We start from the raw sequence: 8,128 nt of genomic DNA on the forward strand, positions 1-8,128 counted from the left end.
TTTTGGAAACATGAAGAAATTGGAGAATATGGAGAGTTATTTACAATAAATTAAAAGGCTACTTGTTTTCAATGGAGAAGATGGAGACATTTTCTTCAATTCTTCTCTGCTTGGTTTGTGAGAAAATCAACAAATAAATGTGAAGAAACAGGACAATTTGTAGTTGTTCGTTTACTTTGTCACACATGTAAGCACACGGCAGTAAAAATTGTGCTCAAGCGTTAGAACATTTACAAGTTCGGGGGTTTACGAGGTTCTTGAAAAGTTGATGGGTAAGATGGTTAAAACATAAAAGTTTAGGGGTGAAAAGAAAAATACATTTGGCCTATTTTCCCTATGATACCCTTGTCCCAAAGCGCCCCTTACCTATCCATATGATGTTTACGTGTGCATTGGCCCACGGCAGCTTCAACATCCTTTGCCTTGGATATATCGTGGGGTTGTGCATGGTTCTCTGAGTCTCAAATCGAATCGTAAAATCGTATCGAATCAATAAGAATTAAATCGAATTGAAATTATTTTAATTCTATTTTAGTTTTTTTACAAAGAACAGAATTAAAACTATATTAAAACTGAACTGAAACTAGACTAAATCATAATCGAATTATGAACCTAATTTATATATATGTTTCTTTTATTTTTTTAAATATATTATATACTTTTAATATAATTATATACACACATACACAAATATATATATATATATATATATATATATATATATATATAATTACGAATTAAGTACAACTTAATATTATATTTTATTTTTCTATATTTTCTTATTAATATTAGTTATAAATACATTAAATTACTTTATAATTCTTAATTATAAATATATTATTATATATGTTAATTTATAATTATATTTATATCTTATAGTTAAATATTACATAATTAATAAATATCTAAAATGCATAGTATATGATATGCTTATAATATTATATTATATAATATACTTAATATTTAATTATATACTCCCCTTATAATTAAGAATTATATAATTTAAAAATAGTTAAAAGATATATTATATGATATGTTATGCATTAGTAATCCAATTCAAAACTTAAATGTTAATTTAAATATAATTTTTTAAAGTAAATAATTACATAAAATTATTTCAAGAATCAAAAATCAAACCAGAATCATACCGAACCAAACTAGAACCAAAGAATAGAGAATTATACCAAATCAAAATCGAAACAATGAACAAACAAACTGGAACTATATCGAAATTTCAGTTTGATTCTGATTTTTAAGCAGACCCTGAGTTAAACCAGAACTACACACTCCTAATATATAGCCAAAGGGGGCTATGGGTGGCTTGGCCCCAAACATTTTTTAAAATATTTTAATAAATGTAAATTTTAATATTTTTATTAATTATTTTTAAAAAATTTATATTAATTTCTCTAAATATTTATAAAAACTATTATTGGCCCTCAAATTTCCTATTGGTCTCTAATAATTTATACTTATATATTATGTCATAAATTTAAATATTAAATTATTTTTATTGTCATTAAATGATTATGAAATTTTAATGAAAAATTGATTATTCAAACTTTAATATTTACAAATTAAAATTAATTTTCTATTTTATGTTTGCTCTTCCTCTCGTTATATGGGTAAATATAAATTTTTTCAATTATTCTCTCTCTCATTTTGCTTTCTCTCTTTTGTTTTATTTAAATTGAAAAACTATTTTATTTACGTATATATAAGTAAATAAAATTAGAGATCTCAAATCTCATATAAATTTTGGATGGATCAATTTAAATATATATTTATTTTTATATGATATATTTACTTTATTATTTTATTAATTTTTAATTTTTCATATTTGTTTAAATTTAATTACTCTTATTTTTTAATATTATATTTTTATATCACATAATCTAGCTATTTGGGGTTTATTAATGAATTTTATATAAGGATTTAATAAAATATTTTAATACCAATTGATTTTTATTTTTTTAAAAATATAATTTATATTATGAAGTTATATAATAATTAAAACAATAATTTTATAATGCTTATATTTATTATATTTTTTTTGAATTGATAAAAAATTCTTATAATTTGATATTTTATATTGTTTTATTTTTTTTTTATATAAATGTGTAATAATTTTATTGATATATTGTAATTAACTTGGTCCCTCAATAAAAATTTTCTAACCGCGCCCTTGACTCGCTTGCTTTCCTATCATCGGGAGCTTATTGTGGCTCATCACATCCACACCTGTCTTCGACCTCCAGCCCCTTACCAGGTATGGAGCTACCTCCGTTCTAAATTCGGCCTAATTCTCACTCTCCACATTGACTATCTGCCAGCCATCTTCATCGCCGATTGTTGCCCCACCCACCAAGCCCTAAGTCTAAAATGGTGCCATCTTCGCTGATCGCCCTCCTGCCCTCGGAATTAGAGAGATTAATGCCAGTAATCAATACAAATTAGTTTTTATTTTTAGGTTTTATTTTTTTTTAATATAGGTTTTCTTAATTTTTAAAATTTAATTTTTAAATGTAGGGGAGAAAGAGAAAAAAAAATATTGTTCTTATTTATTGATTGAGTTAATATTTTTATTGCAAATCTTGAATGATGATGAACAAGTTATGTTTGATATACGATAATGTAATGTAATGTAGTTATAGAGATTATGGTTAAAATTGATATTTTACTCTCTGAGTAGAACGCTCACTCCTGTTCACCATATTTTTCCAGGCTACAGGAGGAGACATTTTTCAGAATAACCTGTCCCTTTTCTCTCAGGTTATGAAAAGATTACTTATTCTTATTCTCCAAATTTATAATTTAGGACTCCGCATGTACTAGTAGTAGTATTAATCCTGTCAGGGACTGCGTGAATTTAAGTTTTTGTATTAATAAATGAAAAAAAAAATTATGAGTTTTAAATAGTTTGTAAATGATATAACAGGGTTGAGCTGGGCTTCCCTAATTTCAGTTTCTGATAATTACTGGATTAAGTTGGCCCGAAATGAAATTATAACAATTAGATTTAAATTATTTTACACGCATATTGGGCCTAAATTGTGGGCTTGGTTATGGATTTGAGAACAGTAAGGCTTACTACGGGCCTCAGGGGCTTTATGCCGGCCCAGGTCCTAGTGCTGGTCCGGCCCATAGGTTGGGTCGTGACAAAGTTGGTATCAGAGCTTAGGCTCCAGATTCATGGGAATGAATATACTTGGGAGTGTAAAAGGAGTCTTGTTATGATGTTGCATGCGGAGTATAGGATTCCGTTTTGTCTTTTCTGTAATTCTTTATTTATAGATTCTGCGTTATACCTCAGGAAATATAAAAGTGCCTCAGTTAGTGTCTTGATTTTCGTGGAGTACATAGAAAGGTGAAATAGAGTTAGCAGACATGTTGAGGTCTATCATGAGGATACGTACTCCAAGAAGCACTATATTTCTATCAGTATGGGTCTAAGTGTTGTGCCTATCTAGTGCTAGGCATGGGTACATAAAGGTGAGTCTTGAAAGTACAGTTGCCCTATATAAGGATGAGGATACCACTGCTGGCAGTCATCAGTGGATGGCCAATCATAATAAGTTTATGATAATAGAAGATTCAAGAGAGATAAGAGATTAAGAGACCTAGTCTGTCAAGACGTATCGTAGTAACTATACAATGTTCTCGATGTATGCATCGTAGCTGCAGATTCTGATCGACATGAGATTATTGTGTAGAGCTGCGTGCATCCCCGTGGTGCTCCATAATGAGGGTGTTTGCGGATGGCTTCTGTTTTGGTACAGTTATGCCAGAACAGAGTTCTATATCTGCAGAGGAGTTGGGAACTCCTAGTTAGGGGTCTAGAGTTAGAATATTGAAAGGTCACAGTTGGGTGATAACTAAAGTCAGTGACTCAGTTACCCTAGCATGAGCTAGAGTTGCATCAAGAGTTGCCATCAGACTAGAGGTTTCGCATTAGTTGCAAAGTAAATGTGACACTTATAGAGTGAGATCATCTAGTCTTCAGTATGGAATTTTGGATCATTTTTGTAGTACGACAGATATTTTGCTTAGAGTTTAGTGAGAACAGTATACCTTCTGTGTATCAGTAAGGTGTAAAGTACAACCCTACAACCTAGAGAAGGTCGAAACTATGAATTGATGATTTATAGAGCTATGATATGATAAAAGAGTCATTAACTTGACATGGTTCTGGCAAGGTGGTAAATGTAGTACCTTTGTTGCAGCAAGTTAGGGTATAGTCTTATCTTTTCAGAAGGGATCGAAGGTTATTGCTGATAATGATGACTTATGGAATAGTGTCCCAGATGGGATTGTAGAGTGTGGTAGAGAGTAGTTAGCTCGGGTATCCTGCAGAGGATGCAAGTTCTATTATAGGAATCATATATAATCATATCACGATGGATGTAAATCCTTTGAATTGGATGACGGGTTTGGGTGCCCGGAATCTTAAGTTTTGGCTAATTGAGTAAACATGGAAAATAATAATAATAATAATAATAATAATAATAATAATAATAATAATAATAATAATAATAATAATAATAATAATAATAATAATAATAATAATAAAAAATAAATAAATAAATAAATAAATAAATAAATAAATAAATAAATAAAATTACTGCAGAATCAGTTCTCGAGGTAGTAAGGGTATTATGTAAGCCAAAGGAAATAAATGAAAGGACAACCTAAAGAGCGCATAATAAAAGGAACAAAGTTAAGATATAGGGTAGGCTAAGTGTTATTATTGACAAGGTGAATGACAAGGATGGAGAACCAAAAATGGGACCATATTAGTGAGAATAGTGATGGAGGTGTGGAATCTAGTGATGTGATACTCATAGCATGATGTAGTTGAGGTAGTGCCAGGGGCTAAATTATAGAGCTTGGAGTTTCATGATTGGATCATACTCTATCTATTCTTTATTTCTAAAGTGAAGTGGATAGCAATGGGGCAAGATTCTTTTAACTTGTTAACAGTATCAAGAAGATTAGGCGAGGAATACAATAATAATGAGCAAAAGCTAGAAGGTGTGCGATGGTATTGCAGACTATTTAGGTAGGCAGAGAAAAAGAAGCTAGTAAGTAGTAAGTTGAATAAAAGTCAATCTAAGGGATCAAATAGATATGATGAGTGGAAAGAATTATAGATAATGACACATAGGCTTTAGGTTAGACTTTTGAGATAGTGAGAAGGTAGTTAGAGGTTCATTATGAATGTCAGGCAAATATTTTTAGTGTGACCAACAGAATCACTTTGCAGTGAAGCAATAACGACAGAACAATAGTAGGGGTAGAACGAAAAGTGACAAGTCTGGGTGGTTATAAATCACTAGAAAGTTCAAGGATCAAATTAATGACCATAGATAAGGGTGGAGTTGGTGTTGGAAGAATTTATTAGTGAGAGAAATCTTTCAGGAATCAACAAAAGTTAAGGGCACAATATAAACAATGATAGATATGAATCATAGGTCTAGTATAAGTAAAGTTAATAAATTATAAAATATTATGTCAGGAAGGACAATGGTACGGTAAAGGGTTCATACAGATGATACCTTATAGGTAGAGCACAATTGTGCTAGGAGATGATGAAATTTGAAGAGAAAGACCAAGAAACATAGGTTAAACGTTATTATGTGGACAAACAGGTGTAGTTGAAAATAAGAGGATATTTTTCTTTCTTTTCAAGTTTAGCTTGTGCTTTTGGTTCTAGAAGGTTATATAAGGAACAGAGACTGAGTCAAGGAGACCTAGTTATTTGAGAGTTTGGTAGGCACCAATTCATACACAATTTCCTGATATGAGAATGACAGTAAGTACTTACCTAGTGTTAAGTATGAAAAGAAGATCATAATAGTGACAGGAGTCAAATGGAGTTAGCTACCAAGGCTTGCAACCGTTTTAAACTATGAGCTAGAGGAAGTACTATTTATGGATGAGTTTCAATAGATGAAATTGTTGCTGATGGGTAATTTGAGGTTGAAGTTTAGAAAGCTATGAGCAGTATATGTGATTATATTAAGGAGAATGAACACATGAAGTATCTTGTTTGGAATTAAGGCATGACACATATTTCCCACAGCCGTGTTAGTTCAGATGAAACTTATAGTTTATGGGGCTCCTATCCATCCAGGATGAGCAATTTTCTACTAAGGCTGGTAGGGAATGATAATGTTCTGATAGTTAAATTGGGAAAGGGGATACAAGAAAAAAAATTTCTATGGTTAATTACAAGTGTTACATAAGGTAAAGAATGTGTTGGTAGGAGTAAATCGTAAGGTTAGAATTTCCGAAGTAATAGAACTAGTAATCAAGATAAGACTAAGAAATAAAATGGAAGTTAAAGTTGATGATAGGATGGACATCCTTGAAGGATAAAGTATAAGAATGAGAGAAAACAAAGGTTAAAGAATAAGTACAGTAGGTTGGAAAGATATCAACAATAGTAGAAACAGGAAAAGGAAGTGGATAAGATCCAAAGCACAGGAAGAAAGCTCGGTGAAGCTAGTTATAATAATGAGGATAAGAAGGAATAGATATGCTAGGAACACACCAAGAGATGTTTAAAATAAGTTATTATGAGATGATAGATTAAAGGAGTAGTAGAGCCTCGATCTGAGTGCTAATGTGTCAGAAGTAGGCCACATACTAAGAAGCTATAGGAAAAAGTCTAGATATTCTCATTCCAGAGGAGGAGTGAGAATCGATAAAGTCGCATGGATTGAGTTGTCAGGGAATATAAACACTTTTTTTATCTAGAAGGAGAGACCTAGTTTACTTTCCAATGTTGATAAATGATACACTTGGCCCTTGGAGGAGACTCTACCTGACTAGTTACATAAGATGGACAGAGGTTGGTCTAAGTACCTTAGTATTGACACAAAAGAGATTAAAAATTTGAAGTATCATGGGAGTGAGAAGATTTATAGGTATTGACCACTGAGGTCATAAGAAGAGTGAAGATCTCGAACAAGATGCCTAGATTAGGTGCCACAGGAAAGCTACTCATAGGATACCATGGAATAAGGAACATAAGTTATGTCATTGGGGAAACAGAGATTATTGAAACAAGGGAATGAGGACTGTAGTCACCAAGAGACATGTTGGGGCGTAATAAAAGTGAGGTAAGCACCAAGTTGATTGAAGTTATGAGACATCAAGTCAAGAACAGTGAAGTGTAGCGAATAGTTGAAATGTCAGAAAAATGGTCAATGAATAGTTACAAGACAAAAGCCCTCTAGAAAGAGATGATGACAAATAGGACACTATAGTAGAATCAGAGAGCGATAGAATGTCATATATAATATACGAAGAGTTTGAAGAATAAATGTTTTACCAATCTCTGCATAGCTGGAGGAGTAATGATTGCACTTGTTCTAATAATCTTCTTTTCCTTATTTCTTTGTTTATTCGAAAATTCGAGAACGAATTTTTCTTAAGGGGGGAAGAATGTAACAAAAAAAAAAAAAAAGATTGAACTTTGGCGTGTGACAGTGGATTTCCACTGTCACTGCCAGCCTTTTAAAAAATAAAAAAAAAATTTCAAAAATCGGGAGGAGGACATCCCCCCCCCCCCACATTTTCTCTTCCCTCCTTTCCTTCCCTCTCTTCTTCTTCTTTTCTTTCTCCGGTGACCGGCCGCGCGACCTCCCAAGCGGCTCCCCACCCTGCCGGCGACCCTCTGACGACGGCCAGACACCAGAAACGGCGACAAGAGAGGGAGAAGAGAGAGAAAACGTGCGCACAGTGGGCAGCGGCTTTCCGGCGCGATTTCGGCTTCATCCGACTTCCGATCGAGGCGATTCAGGTGGCGTTGGAAAGCTTGTTCTGAGAGCTTTCTTTTGATACCAATTTTGCAGCAAATGGAGGTCGGATGAGTGAGATATGGAGGAGAGAAGTTTCGGGTTTTTCAAGCTTTTTCGTCAGATCTAGGACGATCCGACCATTGGATCGACGATCCGAGACCACCTATGGACTGAGGAAGAGGAGAGGAACATGGTGGTATGATCAGATTCGGCAAATGTCGCCGGCGTGATCGCCACCGTCTTGTGATGGTTCCGGTGGCTCCGGTGGGCTATGGAGATGATTCAACTTCCAGAGGCTTCCTCATAAATTTTTAGAATTTTTG

The sequence above is a fragment of the Hevea brasiliensis genome, chromosome 4 (genome assembly GCF_030052815.1).
Source record: "Hevea brasiliensis isolate MT/VB/25A 57/8 chromosome 4, ASM3005281v1, whole genome shotgun sequence".
Taxonomy (NCBI): domain Eukaryota; kingdom Viridiplantae; phylum Streptophyta; class Magnoliopsida; order Malpighiales; family Euphorbiaceae; genus Hevea; species Hevea brasiliensis.